The following is a 16,235-nucleotide window of genomic DNA, read 5'->3' as shown; positions in this document are numbered from 1 at the left end:
CATCTATTGGAAGAATTGACAGCGATATGATAATAAGGATGATACGATGATACTGTAAAAATTAACAGACCTTATCAAAGTCAAAATTGCTCTCCTACATAAACTTGAATACTGTGAAGTACTCGCTCTGGTTCTTATTATATGGTATTTTTAACATTTCCACCCATCTTATAAAAAAAAAGTTGTTATAAATTAAATTGTTCAAAAAAAAACTCTAGAGATTCCATTTCTACACCTAATAGTAAAAAAGACGTAAAAGTCAAATCATAAAACTTCCCCTCATAATTTACAATGTTACCATTAAAATTAGGGGGAAACGAAAAATCATTGTATACTTTTACATAACACTTAATTTGGGCCATAAAAGAATATAAAAAGACAGGGACTAGGTGAGAGAATACTTCTGAAGCATAAATTGGAGAACAAGGGACAAAGCAAGTAGTGATTATGTGGGTCGTACCATAGTGGTTCGACCAATGCTGAAGTGCAATCTCAAGCCTCATGGAAATCAAACTACACCGATGTAAGTATCACAATCACACAGACCTTGACCCAATAATGCAAGGAACTAGTAAATATAACCAGGCCTAAAAGTAAAATGGGCCCAAAGCTTTAAGATCTCATATTTTCCAAAATTTTCTATCTCACCCCTTGTCTATGGGAATTCTATTATTACTACTTTTATTTTCATAATATCCCACCGATGTCTCTATATTAACAGTATCATTGTTAGTAGAGCCTGTAAAAATTTGGTGGTACAATCCAACGGATGCAATCCAAAGTGATCCAATCCAATTCGATCAGATCAAAATAAGCTCAATAATTAAGTCTGATTAGATCATATCAAAGTAGAGTAACTAGTCAGACCTCAATTGTCTGGCTGGGGTGAATTTTTTTTAATATAACTAGAGGTTCTAGACTTCTAGTATATTAGTATAATCTAGTTACCTTTCTTTCTCAATTTAACTTTTGTTAGAGTGAGGTTGAAATGTTTTTTTTAATCTTCATTCATTTCATCCTTTCTTTGTATTTATTTATTTTTTGGTTTAAATGGGGTTAAAAGGAATATTCATTTTATCATTAACCTTGCTGATTGGATGCATCATGCAATCATTGTTGGCTTTATCTAACTTTTCTTAGCAGTTTATCTCAGGATTTTTTTCCCCTTTTTGTACAGTTGAAGTGAGAAATTGTTAAGCATACTTCTTCGTTCCAACCTAAGTGCAAAGAGACAATTGTCAATTTGAATTAATACAAGTTGACTATCCGAGCTATCATCCCTATTTTTATTTTATCAAAATTAAAATGGTGCAACATTCTGTGTTCAGTAAATAATAAAGTCTCAAGCTTGAATCCTTTATATGGAAAAAAATGAACTCGATCTAAAATAATTTATACCCAATATGACTTCTAGAGACGGGTTGATATTAAGTGGGAAAAAAGACATTATCTTTCTCAGTTGAACTAAGTGGAAAAAAGACATTATCTTTCTTTATTGAACTAACTAAAAACTAAGTCTTATCCAAAATGCATAACATAAATCATTTATGATTCGTGAATGAAAGATTAGATATATTTTATATTTTAGGTTGATAACACCCCAGTCCGAAACGTAGAAGTTACTTGAGAGTCTTATCCATTTGCTTGTCATTTCAAGTGTTGGGAGTCTGTTGTGGGAAGCTCTCCAAATAAAAAATATCATTCTCTCTGGGCTTCCATATTCCTTTTCAAACTTTCTGTTTCGGGGTTCGCAGAGTAGTTTAGCTAGAGCCTAATAGGCACTAGAAGTAGTGAACTCCCCTTTAGAGTTAGATTTCCAGATAATCAAGTCCTCGTCTTGCTCGCAAATGAAGAATTTTCTCCGCTGTCTGTTGTGGCATGCCGGTATCGAAACATTCCATGACCCATCCTCCTTTATCCCTGACACGCATTCTCGTGTTTATGCTTTCACGATTCTATACTTGATCTATGAGCTCTCCCTCACCTTCTAGCGAACAATCCAGCCACACATTCGTGATATTTCCACTTCTTGGCTCTATTGCTATGTGTTCCTCAAAGAATTCCCTGAGTTTTGAAAGTTCTTTCCATAGACTCGAGTCCACATTCTTCACCTCTGGTACATCTCTAAAATGTTGACCTCGCCTATGCTTTCCATGCAACACTTGAACCCATAGCGCATTGGGTTCATTATTGATTTTCCATATCAGTTTCAGCAGCAGAGGTTCATCAAGTTTAAATCTTTAATTCCCCCACCCCCCAAAAAAAAAAAAAAGGATCTTTTGGAAGACACATTTTATTCCAACCTATTGCATGCCATTTTCTGTGTTTCCTCCAAACAAATAGTCTTCTGCCCCAAAACGACATCGTTTTGGGTAAAATATAAATAGTGAGTATTTTCTTCCTTTCTAAAAGCATCCTGTAGTTTAAAATATTTTTTATTAGCATCTAATATTTTAAAATAATTTTTAGTACATTTAACATCTTAAAATATTTTTTTAATACCATCTGTTATCTAACATCTTGTACCAAATAGCCTGAAATATTTTTTCAATAGCACCTAGTATCTTGTCACCTTAAAATATGTTTCAGTAATATTCAATATTTAAAATAATTTTTGGTATATCTAATAGCCTAAAATATTTTTCAGTAGCATTTAGTATGATAAGTTTAGGGTGCTCGTTGTTATTAAAAGAAATATTTTAAAAGCAAAACTGCTCTAAAAATTATTAATATTGAATGTCATTAAAAAAATATGTCAACCTTATGATCACTCTTTAAATGTTTTTTAAAAAAGAGAGAGAGAAAAAAGGTGTCCACCATCCACATTATGCCCCCCAAAACAGAGTAATTTTGGGGTAGAAGAGGACAGGAGCGGATTAACGGAAAAAGAGAGAAGCCAGGCTCTTTCTTCATGTGCTCCACTATTTTGCTTGAAAAAAAGCTACCCACCACTTTGGTCCAAAAAATACAGAAAAGAAAAGAAAGAAGCCACCCAGAAACCTCGTTTTTAAGGGGAAAAAAAACTTTTTGACCTTGACGCATTCTTTACATTACTTTTATTTAATGTTTTTTTATAGGGCAAATTTCACTGTAGGACCGCACAAGGCAATTAATCTCAAAGAGCTCCCAAAACTTTCTGAAATCTCACTGCAGGACTAAGGGGCCAATCTGATATTAATTCCACAAATGAAATGACGCCACTACCCTTAGCATCAGGTGAACCAGTCCACATGTGAACGGACTGATTCCACGTGTGAATATATGTATTTATTCTGCAAATTGGCTAGTTCTCCTTGTAAATGCGCTTTCCCGCACTTTTTCCCTCACGGATGCATGCATCAGGTGAACCAGTCCACATGTGAACGGACTGATTTCACATGTGAATATATGTATTTATTCTGCAAATTGGCTAATTCCCCTTGCAAATGCGCTCTTCCGCACTTGTTCCTTCACGGACGCATGCATTAGGTGAACCAGTCCACATGTGAACGAACTGATTTCACGTGTGAATATATGTATTTCATCTGCAAATTGGCTAGTTCCCCTTGCAAATGCGTCTCCCACACTTGTTCCCTCACGAACGCATGCATCAAGTGAATCAGTCCACATGTGAACGGACTGATTCCACGTGTGAACATATGTATTTATTCTGCAAATTGGCTAGTTCTCATTGCAAATGCACTCTTCCGCACTTGTTCCCTCCTACTAGGGGCAGTGGCGTCATTTCATTTGTGGAATTAATATCAGATTGACCCCTTGGTCCTATAGTGAGATTTCAGAAAGTTTTGGGGGCTCTTTGAGATTAATTGTCTTCTGCGGTCCTACAGTGAAATTTTCCCTTTTTTATATTTTTGAAACAATGGGTTTAGTAAGAGAAAAATTGAAAACTTTGTTAATTTTCATGTGGAGTTAATTAGATATCAACTGCTCGCTAGTTCCGGTGGAAATATTGTAAATCACGTATAAAAGTGAAAGAAGCAATTAATTCAACTATTTAACCTATAGTACTATCTTCGGTCCTAATTATAAGATCCTATTTGTAGTTTATAAAAGAGGTCTTATAATTAAAACCGGAGGTAGTATTTAACATAGAGTTTGTAGTTAAAATTAAACTATAAATTAAATTTTATATTAAGCACCCAAGCTGCGTATAATATTATTTAAAATAATTGTTACATTATTTTTTTTATATTAGTTTTATTTAATGCAATGCTGTTTATATTTTTCTTAAGAATGGGGTTAATAAGAAATAAATTATAATTTTTTTAAATTTTCATATAGAGTTAATAAGTTTTAAACCATGTAATTCCTGTGGAAATATTGTAAATGACTTATAAAAAATGAAAAGAAGTAATTAATTAATTAAACTATTTAAACATATAGTACTATCATGTTAAATTATATTATATTTGAACATTGATATGTAGATAATTAGGTATACAACTAGTATTTACATATCTGTGACGCACAAATAAGTTATCCATAATTTTATATACGACAGTGAAATATTTAATGTCCTCAACTAATAATGATATCTTACATATCAAAATTAGTTAAAGTTATGCCTTAATAATTAATTTTAACAAATATTGAAAGCATTGCAACCAAACTAAATGCACAATTTGTCTGGACATCAAGCATCTCTTTTAACGCTTTTTTAAAGCTTTCTTAACTCTAAGGTTATGAATTTAAACCTTCTATGAAAATATAATAAGTGTATGAATTATAGCAATATACATATGTATATATCACATTAAAAATGATAAGTGCGTCAATACTAACGTTATAGATTGGATTTTACTTATAATCTCATATTATCATAGTGTCTTTCCGTCCAATTCAGGAAAACAATAGAGCACTTAAAGCTAAAAGAATAGGGCGAAATATTATAGAAATTCAATTGGACGTGAAAACAAAAAAGGAATTAAATTGGCTAGGTTATTACTTCCTTTGCTCATGGAATTTTTATTTTATGAATATGTCTGAAAATAATTAAGAAAGAGAGGCGCGAAAGGTGCCATGCGGAAGGAGTGAGCCTTTAATTGATTAAAGTTGAACTCTACTTGACGTTTGGTTCCAAAATTATATGCTTCTTCCCTTTTTCTTTTTTACGAACACAATGATTCTCACTCTTTATATAATTATCTAAGGAAAAGGTTTATCCTGATTTTATTTCTCAAATACACTCAGCACTCTAATCTTTTTAGTGGTGCAATTTTATTCATGATCTTTTTTTTTTGTTTAATTTTATCAATATTTTTTTTTGTGCATCTGAGGAATAAGATTAGGGATAAAATGATACAAAAAAATGATTGGTAAAATTGTATTACTAAAAAGATCAAGGGTATAGTTGCACCTTGACACAAATATTTATTTATCAGATATGATGGGGTTAAGGTGCAAATTTGCCCAAAAAATTTTCACTGAAAGCACTGGGCACCTAGGATTTTTTTTTTTTTTTCATTCATTATTTCCCAGGAAGCTTCGAATCATCACAATTTTGCCCTCTAACATTAAAAATGTTAATGGCCAATGTCACTATCTTAATTGTCAACATTAGTTTTTTAATGGCAGGGAGCAAAATTCGTATGATTTTAAAGTTTTAAAGAAATGTTGAACTCAAAAAAACTTCTTAATGTCCAATACTCCCAAATGAAAACTTCGAGACACCCTAAACCCAACACAGTGTTTTCTTTTCTTTTCTTTCCTTTTTTTTTTTTTGAGGCCCCTTTGTTTATTCCCACCAAATTGCATCGAATACAGAGAAATCAAATACTCTGCTACCAAACTTGGCCTAATTGTCCATGAATGCGAACTACTGTTTGCATATAGTTGGTGATGTTCTATTTCTTTATATACCCTCTTCACTCATCTACCATCCTCTCTCAACAACTTCATACACATTCACTCTTTCTTATTGAACTCTCTCCCTCACTCACTATACTTCCACAAATTCATATGAAGAAGTCGCATCAAAGAGTTCCTATTTCACCATTTTAGAAGGCTCCCTCAACGGCTACTTCTAAGGTACTCATTTTACACCCACACAAAATAAGCTCATATGGTTGTTATGCATCATGTTTGGGTTTGATGTAGCTTTCTGCCTTGCTATATATATCATATTGCATAGAAGATTGCATTATTTCTCTTTGTCCCTCTTCTTGCTCTTACTTTTGTTCTGGTTCCAATACTTAGACGCTATTTTAAGTTACAAAAGCTATGGTGCTGTGGTAGTCACAACTGAAAATATAAATGTTGGCTAGTGTGGGATTCATTTCAACTCAATGTGCTGTGTTAGTCACATTAAGGTTGTGCGAAGGTTGAAAAGCTTTTTCTCATATGAGTCATAGGTTTCGACACCAGTAGTTCACAACTCGATCAATTCCTATATCAATGGTTGTAGATAGATATTTATATCATTTACAGGTGCTCTTGTCAGGAATGATCATGGACAGCAAAAAGGAGCTTGGTTTCATGCACATCCAAGGCGGGAGATTGTACAGAATTAACACCACAGGCCATATACTATAACTAGTGCTCATGTTACCAAAGGGGATTAAAACCATTGGTCACCAATGAAAGTCAGACATTTCTAGGATTGGTGGCAAAATCTGCTGAGTTGAATGCTTTCCATGCCTCAGAATCTCATGGATGTCTTAACTTGCAGTCTTAATTTTTGTCAACATCATGCCACCTCATATGCTACGCCATTTTTTATGACATATATATTCTCTACAACCGTGGCTTCAAAAAAAAAATACCTAAGAATTGAACTATGAAAAAATATATTAGTTTATTAACAAAATAATTTAAAAAAAACAATAAAGCAAATATATCAGTTTATTAATAAAACAATTTTAAAAAATAATAAAGCAAATATATTAGCTCAATAATGATATATTTTTTAAATAAAATTAAAGCAATCATATTAGTTTATTAATAACATAATTTTTAAAAAATTAAAGCAAATATTAAAGCAACTAATACCTTAGAATCTTTGCAAGGTTCTTCTTCTGCTTTTTCCCCTTTTGTGTGGGCTTATACCTAGATGTCTTGCCTCTTATACAAGTCTCCCTACTTGCATGCTCTCTATGATATAACAAACAATCATTTGGGCAGGCATCAATTTTCATGTAGTTTAAGCTACGCTTGTTAATCATCTTCTTTGCTTCATAAAAGAACGATGGGAAATCCATATGAGAGAATGTATCTATCAATAATTCTAGGAGCATTGACATTGCCTTGTTTATGATACCGCATAAGCATTGTACATGATATAGCATTACCAAGAATGATAACTTTGAGTACTTTGTACACCCATAATATAAAGGCTTATCAGTTTCATCCATGAGGTCAAAAAAACTTCGAGCAGATTCATTTCTTAGGAACTCTAGTTCAGGTCCCTCTATTTTTTCAATGGATATGTGTTTGTGAACCACAAATGCATCACACACAGCGTCATTGATAGGGTTAGACTCCTCTACTTCAACTCCCATTCAAGAAATTGCAGGAGTTGACTGAGCAATTGTATTGTGTTGTTCACATAGAAAGACCAAAATGTATAATTTTATGGGAAAGGCTTCAAAATTAAATGGTCTCTAGCAATATTTTGTGGGTGCTACTTGTTGAAATTGTATTTAGGACATGGACAAAGAAGCTTACTATTAGTAGTTGCATGTGTAGAAGCAAATTCTAAGAAGGCAGTTAATGTGGCCAAATACCTTTGGGATGTACGTTGTAACTTGATCCATGTCTTATCAATGATTTATGCAAGTACAGGCAGGGAAATATTTCAGAGAAAAGTTCAAATTGAAGTGCAAATAGCATTTGGAAATGTCTTAAATGGTCAAAAGCAAGAAAAGTAACAATCGACAATCTGTACCAGTTAAAAAACCACAAAAAATTGAAATAAACCACTTTTAAGACCAAAGGTCAAAAATTTAGAGCAGTTAAATAACCGCTACAAAGCTCAAGCGCAGGCAGCAATCAAAATTTCAAATTTCAAATTGTAGCGGTTAGCTGAACCGCTACTAATCCCAACAGTCGATCAACTTGGTGGTGGTTACGTAACCGCTACAAATGTTAGTCCAGGGGGAAAATGTCATTCAAAATTCAAAATTTGAAACCGCTACTAAACAAATAAATTAAGATAGTTTTTACTTGAATTTCATCTAATCAAATAACATTTAATCCAAACGAAAATGGCTACTAATCACTCATGTGCATGAATATCTTTCATTTTTAATTGAAATGTTTGTGAATTTAATCCAAGCAATTTTGTATTTAAGTAAGGTGTTATATTTATAGTATCAGAGTAGAGGTTCTGACAAGAAGTTAGGATGCTTTGCTCGCATAAGGTACATAAGTTATTTATAGCTCTTTACTTATGTGTCGAGATATGGATATTAATGTGCACAGGCACTATGAATTAAAGATAAGGAATGGTCTTAAATGCTCTATCATGATCTTGAGTTTAAAAGATAGGTTTGGAATAATGTTTTTTATGGCTAAATTAATAGTTTGAAATAGGGAGTTTAACTTGAGGATAATTTAAGCATTGTTCTTAAATCTAGAAATATTTTTAGATTATGAAGGATAGTTGAAATTGATTTGAAATTGATTGTGTAAGGTTTGCTTGAGGTTTCTAAATGGGGGATAGGAACTCTAAATGATCAAAGAATGTTGAAAGATTTAAGTTGTTGAAATTTAAAGCTTTGAACATGGGAATTAATTGGAAGTTGCTATTAAATGTCTCTTGATATCAAAGGCTATTTTAGATAGTTATGAGAATTTTGAAGGTGAAATTGTTATAGGCATTGTTTGAAATCTTGAAAGAAGTTATACTACATAAAGGTATAAAGGTTAATGATTATATATTGAGGGATGAAGATTGATTGTTATTAAATTATGGTGGGAGAGTTGGAAAGTTTAGACAGTGTAAGTATATTATAAGGTACTAAATATTAGTTAGGACATATTTGTGAGGATTGAAACTTAAGAATTATGTAAATGGTGTTGTTAAATTGAGGTGTAGTGTCAATGAATAGGAAAGGAGTGTTTGGCCAAAAGACATACAGGATAATTGAAGTTAAGAACAAATATTTTAAAGAATTTTCTTCTTTGATCTTCTTGATATCAATCTATGTATTTGACCTACTTCCCTATTTTGAGGTTTTCACCTCCCAAAGCAATCACTTTTTCTATAGTCAAGGTTAGATTCTTTATGCTTTCTTTCCCATTGTAATTTTCTCTTCATTTGTTGATTACGCTAATCCATGATTTTTGCTGCTTTACTTGCATCCATAATGTATTCAGATTGTAAATTTGTAACTGGGTATGGTAGCAGAATATGATAATGTTCAATTGGCATTCTTAATTTACGCTATGCGGTTTTTGGAGTTTTATGAATTATTTGATTATCTTACCATGATGCAATTAGACTGTAATTTGTATAATAGAAGTGGACATGTTTGAGTTGACTTTAAATTTGACTCAAAGCATTAGATTTAAGCCGACATGATAAATATGTAATAATGGTGTGGTTCTAGGATTCAAAAAGAGTGCTTTTGATTTCCATCCCATTAGAAATAAAATAGAAAATATATAACTGAAAAAGAGATGATTTCACTAGCATGGATGATTACTATGTACATCTTTTTACTTGGAAATATCTGCTTGCATTAAGTAATTGTCAAATATCTAATCTAATTTCAAGCTTATTTTATTTTACTCATTTTAAAAAAATATAGTTCTTAACTTTGTGCTATGCAAAACTTTTCAAGATGGTTTGTGACCACAAGATGCTGCTAAAATCTTGGAAAAAACACTAAGTGAATAACTTCAATGGTACATTTCACTTTCTTTGTATATATTTGTCTATGTTTTGTAATTGATTATGCGTTTCCTTCAGTGTAGAATTTTAATTTTAATTTTTATTACATGAGGTGGTTTTATTGCTTATTGATAATACTACTCTTGCACTTTGTATGCTCGATTTGCAGTCTTTAGTGTAAGTACAGTTATACTCTCCATTAGTTCTAATGTTTATGTGAAAATTAGTAATGTTGTACCTATTCTTTTTGTTGTGGTTGCTTCTTGTTTCTTAGTCATGATTTATAAATTAATGTTATACTAGTATATTGAGATTTTGGTCGTTCTATTTTGTGTCACACCCCAAATTTTGGGTCTAAGAATACACAGATTAGCCTAAGATATGTAGGTTACCAAGTCCCTATGAGCAGGAGTCCCAGAAATGTAAACAAAAGGTTGAAGGGTTTTAGGGACTAAACTGTAAATAGAGAAAGTTCTAGGGACTAAAATGTAAAGAAAGTTAGAGGCTCTAGTGAAGTCTCAAGGCCCAGAAATGAGAAAAGAGGTTACTTTAGACGAAAGGTTATGATAGAGGCCATAATAGGGTGATTTATGAGGTTTACTTGACCAGGGGCAAAACTGTAATCTTGAAAAGTTTCAGGCCAGGAATGGGTAAAAATAGAAGTAATACCCAAAAATTCTAGAAAATTTTAGAAAATAAAAAATGACATTTTAAGACCTGTATATGAGGAGAAATGATAAAAATGCCCTTTAGTTGACTTAAAAGGAATTTATAAGTTCATGGCTCAGTTTGAGATGTAGAGGTAGATTTAATTGTTTGAGTCATAAGAAAACCTCAGAAAATTATGATAAAATGGGGATGTATGATCTAAGAGGCTATAGAATTTATACAATTAGTCTCAACCCTAGAAGGCCAGCAGAATGGCTTTAACATTTTTTTAAGGCCAAAACTGCAGTTTATGGGTTTGTATGGGAAATTTAAAAAGAAATACTTATGGTCTGAGTTATGATATAAGAAAATTCATAGATTTTCTACATAATTAAAATAATTTTATGGTATAAATAGATGAATTTTTGGAGTTCAGGATTGGATAAAATGCTCCAGTCAAATGTTAAATAATTAATATCCCTTAATTAGAAGACAAAGTTAGAAAATATCTCAGAAATTTTGTGGAAGACAAGTTCAACTTGAATTCTCTTCTTCTTTTCCATGTGCTTCATTTATGAGGGTAATGAGTCATCATATGAGTCACCAGAAGATATTTTATGGGTAGTAGAAAAATTAGAATGCAATACAGGTAAGTGTTAGACAGTTCCCTATCTACCTGGTAGAGCAAAATTTCTACTATGTGGCTCAATAAGATTGACTAATTGGTCAATAGTGTTGACTATTTTTTCCTTATGCTCCTCTAAGGTGGCGCCATATATATGCCTTTTATTGGCTAGAATTTTAAGAAAAAAATGTCTCGGTAGTACAGGGTAAGTCAGGACCCGAAAAATATCCGATACGGTGCAAGATTGCTTGATAGGTGGAGAAATAATTAAGGAAATATTTTTGCACGAATTTTTATTTATTTTCTCCCTATTTTAATGCCAAGTTGATGAATGGACATGAAAGGAATTGTTCAAGTTGCTAGAAAAATCTAGAACCATCTAGAAGAATCTAGAACAATCAAGAAGAGTATAGAAGAACCTAGAGGGATCTAGAAATCTCTAGAAGCATCTACAAGCTTCTTGAAGCCATGATTCACCAAGACATTGTCATCTTCTTAGGCTATGTTGCTTAAGATGTGTGCATATAGAAGGGTGGTTGAATGGAGGGTTAAGATGAGCTCTTATTCAAGAAGGGCATATGTGGCATTATGAAAAATATGAAGCCTATAAATACCCCCACCCATAGTTCATTTTCGTGCAAGACCATTTTAAGAGGGGAAACTCTTGCAAAATCAAAACTAGAGAGAGAAAGAAGAGAAATCTAGAGAGGGGAAGTGACTGGAACCAAGGTAAAGCTTCCAAACTTCTCTATGTTGGTTTATGATAGTTATATGTTGATTTTATGATAGTTTGATGATCATGGGAAGTCATTTTCCTAAGGGGAAGTGCTGCACAAATTTTATCAAAATGATAGGGAATGGTTTAGATGAAATATGATTAAGATTAAGGATTAAGTGATCACATGTTAGTTTTGTTGAAAATCCTTTTTCCTATAAGTATATATAGTGTTCGGCCAAGTCAAGTTCAATGGGAAGGGATTGGATTTTCATAAAACTAATATGATAAATGGATTCTACATGAAAAATTATGTAGGAAAGGCCCAAGAAAGTTTAAGAATCAAAGCTAGAAAAATAAACCCTAAAAATCAAGAAAAAAGGGGTTTAAGGGGTTATGTTAAGTTATAGAGTTGAAATAATGCTTAATGTTGTGTCCTTGGTTGCCTAATAGGCTATACATAACAAAAGGACAAAGATCTAGTTAAGAAGAGAAATTCAAGGAAGAAAAGCTAACAATGTAGTTTTTGCATACCATTGCTTATTAGAGTTACTATACATTGTATGTTCATTGCTGTGTTATGATGTTATGCCATGATGCCTCCATGCATGTATACCTTGGTTTATCCAAGGTTGAGATGATATGTTATGTTATGATGTTATGTTTGTCCATGGCAAGTACATAATACTCAAGTATGCATGTAGCTTGAATTACATTGTGATGTGTAACCATAGTAATGTATGTAATGTGCTACTAAGATTCCCTAAGAATCTTACCCCTATATTTAAACAAACCCTAGGGCCTTCAATCTCCAAGAGCAAAGGAAAAGAAGTGGCTATAGTAGAAAGTTAAATTTGCCTCAAGAAGAAGAAGAAGAATGAAGAAAAACCTTATGTTGGATGAATGTAATTAAGAGTATGCTTTAAGGTTTTAAGTTATGGATATATGCTAGCTTATGTGTTAATATATGAAAGCATGCTAGTGTTGTCCAATATGCATGATTATATGGTAGGAGAATTAGTATGCAAATAATTGGTCAAGTAAGACAATTTATCCTTCCAAGGGGGATAAAAGTCAACATTATGGACCAAAACTTTGACCAAAATCAAATTAACCAATCAAGTGAGTTATGCTATGAGACTCAATGAGCAAATAGATGAGATTTTTCTCTTTAAAATGAGAGTTGGTTTACCTGAATCTGATAACAACACAAGAAGTTATGCCCTTCCAAAGTTGAGCTAAAATAAGTAGGAAATGGAAAAATGATCATATGAATAGTAACATTGTCAAGAAAAATTGGGCTCGAATTTTAAGACAATCAGTCTAGAAACTATTTTTTCTCAAAATTTTATCCAAAGATCTTTGCATAGAACTTGGAATCACTCGATTTTGATTTGTTTACAATTAGTTATAAATTTTGAAAGTTGGCAAAGATTTCAGTGAAATGTGAATAGTGTGCAGAAGCATTCTGTGATTTGAGGACGCAACCTGAGAAATTAAGGTTGCGACCTAGAGGCAAAAATGGCCTCTATGACCCCAAGTCACGACCAGGAAGCACTAAGTCATGACTTGAATAGGAAAAATAAAAAAGTTTCAAATTTTTAGGCATTTTAGGGTTACAATGAATAGTAATCCATAAAAGAAAATTTTCAAACTTGATTTTTCATAACTTGTAGTCTTCAAAAGTGATTCCAAATGCTTCCGCAAGGCAAGTTAATTGGTATAAACATAAGATGTTACATTTTGTATCAGCGAGGTAAAGGTGAGTTATTCTAAATATAAACTTTGCTGTTTTTAATGATAACTAAGAGAGCATGCATGCGTTGACAATTTAAAGTGTCAAATTGACAAGCCAGGGTGCTACAAATGACGACTCTCTTTATATCAAAATATTATCTTATATTATATTATATGAAGTTACAAGCAAAATATATCATATAAACATATTTAATTTGAAATCAACTTAAATGAGATTTATATTAAATTTTTAGCTGCATGTGTTGACAATTGAGGGGCTATGTGTTGACAAGTTAATGTGTTACAAATGACTTAATGTAATATAATGATAGTGTAATGTAATATTTTAATCTTACATTATTTCTTGTTACATATGCTTATATGATACATTTTAGTTATGATGTGGTATGATATTCAGATTTGAAGTAAATGACTCAATGCACCATCATTTGTCATTAGTTTCATCCTTACTTGTTAATATTGGCACCCTCACTTATCAATGTGAGTACTATCTTAAATTTCAATGATGATAAAAATGTGGTTCAAATTCAAAACAATCTAATTTTAAGTTACATGTATTTATTTAATACATTTTTTTTGGGTTAAAATACATTTTAGTTATAACGTGATATATGATAATATAATATAAACACGTTAGTGCAAATGAATTAACAATATTGTATGACCTTATGTTATTTGAAATCACATTTTTCCAAACTTATATTTATCAGATAAATTGACAAGTGATAATATCATAAGTGTCAGATGATGAAGGGCGTATTGACAATGAATGATGTCAATAATTATATGCAATTGATTACACATCATAATATAACATCAGTTTATAGACAATTTTCATTTGTAGCTTTATATGCATATAATTACATCAATTTCACAACCCATCAAAAAAGAAAAAGCATACAAGTTGCATGTATTCAATATCAAACTAACTGTTGATGTGGATTATCACATCTACAAAAAACTTTTCTAGCCCTATATGCCATCAACTGACACTACACAATGATCTTTTGTTGATTATTCTTGATAAATTTGTATGAAAACTTTTGTAATATGTTGTCCTTGTATAATGTTTCTCGAAGGGTGGCGGCATTTAGAAACATATGTCCTTCTCCAATAACTAAATCCTTTCATTTTGTAGAATTCATTTGAGATCTATGTGTTCGTATTATTTCAATAGCACATGGCATTGGTAGTGACTCTCCAGTCTCATTAAACAAGGTAGGTGAAGACATAGATGATCCATTTGCATCTCAAAACAATTGATCAATCGTGCAGTAAATGACAAGTTAAGGAGCACATATAGACAACTTATCAGTAGTCTCATAACAACTTACATAGCGATAAATGACAATAGAAAAAAAATGAAACAAAGAATGTTGAGAAATTACAATTAAGGAAGAGGAAAGAAGGAGCGATGTGGCCCGATTTCTGTTATTGAGAACGATGAGAAGGGACATGAAAACAATGATGACGAGAACTAAAAATATATTACATAAGCATATGTAAAATTAAATAACATTGTTTCAAAATTGAACCAGATTTTTATTAGGAACAAATTGACAAGTGACACTGTCTGTATTAATAAGTGATTGTGCTTGCATTAACAAATGAGGGTGCAGTTAATGGCATGTTACTGCACATCAAAATATAATTCATATTAGATAATATCTAAATTTCATTCATACCTTCCATCTGCTATGTATTTGATGATTAGAGACTACCATATAGCAAAGGAGAGAAGGTGAGGTAAGAGAAGATGTTCAGGTTGATGCTGGCACCAAAACCCAGATGTTGGGAGCATAAAGAGCGCAGATCATTTAGAGTAGTTGTTAGGGTCCAATGATGAGAGCGAAGTGGCTAAGAGTTTGAATCAGGAGAGAGGGCTTGAGACTCAAATTTTCAGAGGCATTTATGTGTTTGTTAGTGTGGGCAAGGAAGTCTTTTCACATATTCTCAAGGAACAAAAAAACAAACCGGACACTAAATCAGTTGAGGAAGCGGTTTCAAGGGTCAGTGGGTTAGATCAGAGTCAACTCATGGTCAAACCGGTCATATTGAAATAATATAATTTAATTCAAAATAACAAAATACAATAACATTAATGATCACTAATAACAAAATACAACAATAATTTAATTGTAACAATAATAAAGTACAATAACATTGAGAATTTTGATCTTTATGATTCCTCAATCGCTAAAATTAATAATCATTGATACCAAAATCATCATTAAAATTCAGGTAAACCTATAGTCACTAAAATATTTCAAGCTGAATAAGCAAAAATAGGACCAATAGTAACATAATCATCCGAACTAATTCATCACTCATTTGACTGGGTTGATACCGGTTCAATTTTTAACCAGTTCAACGCTAAAACCAAACCAAATGGTTGAACTAGCCGGTTCAGTGCTTTTTTTGACTATGTATATCCTACAAATTGCAATCTCTCAATCAAGTCCCTTTGGGAATTTTATTGATTTACAATTTATATGGGACTTTTTTACTATATTTTATGTTCCTTGGGAGCTTAGCGCAATTTTTCCCTTTTTAATTATTTAATACTATTTTCGATCCTTAATATAAAATCTCGTTTAACTTTTATTTTAGTCCTAAATATATGATTCCAATATACTTTGTCTCTCATATTTATTCTT

The sequence above is a fragment of the Neltuma alba genome, unplaced genomic scaffold (genome assembly GCF_004799145.2).
Source record: "Neltuma alba isolate B1F8T4 unplaced genomic scaffold, ASM479914v2 tig00010542_pilon, whole genome shotgun sequence".
In the NCBI taxonomy this organism is placed as follows: domain Eukaryota; kingdom Viridiplantae; phylum Streptophyta; class Magnoliopsida; order Fabales; family Fabaceae; genus Neltuma; species Neltuma alba.
Note: the sequence above shows the minus strand (reverse complement) of the source record.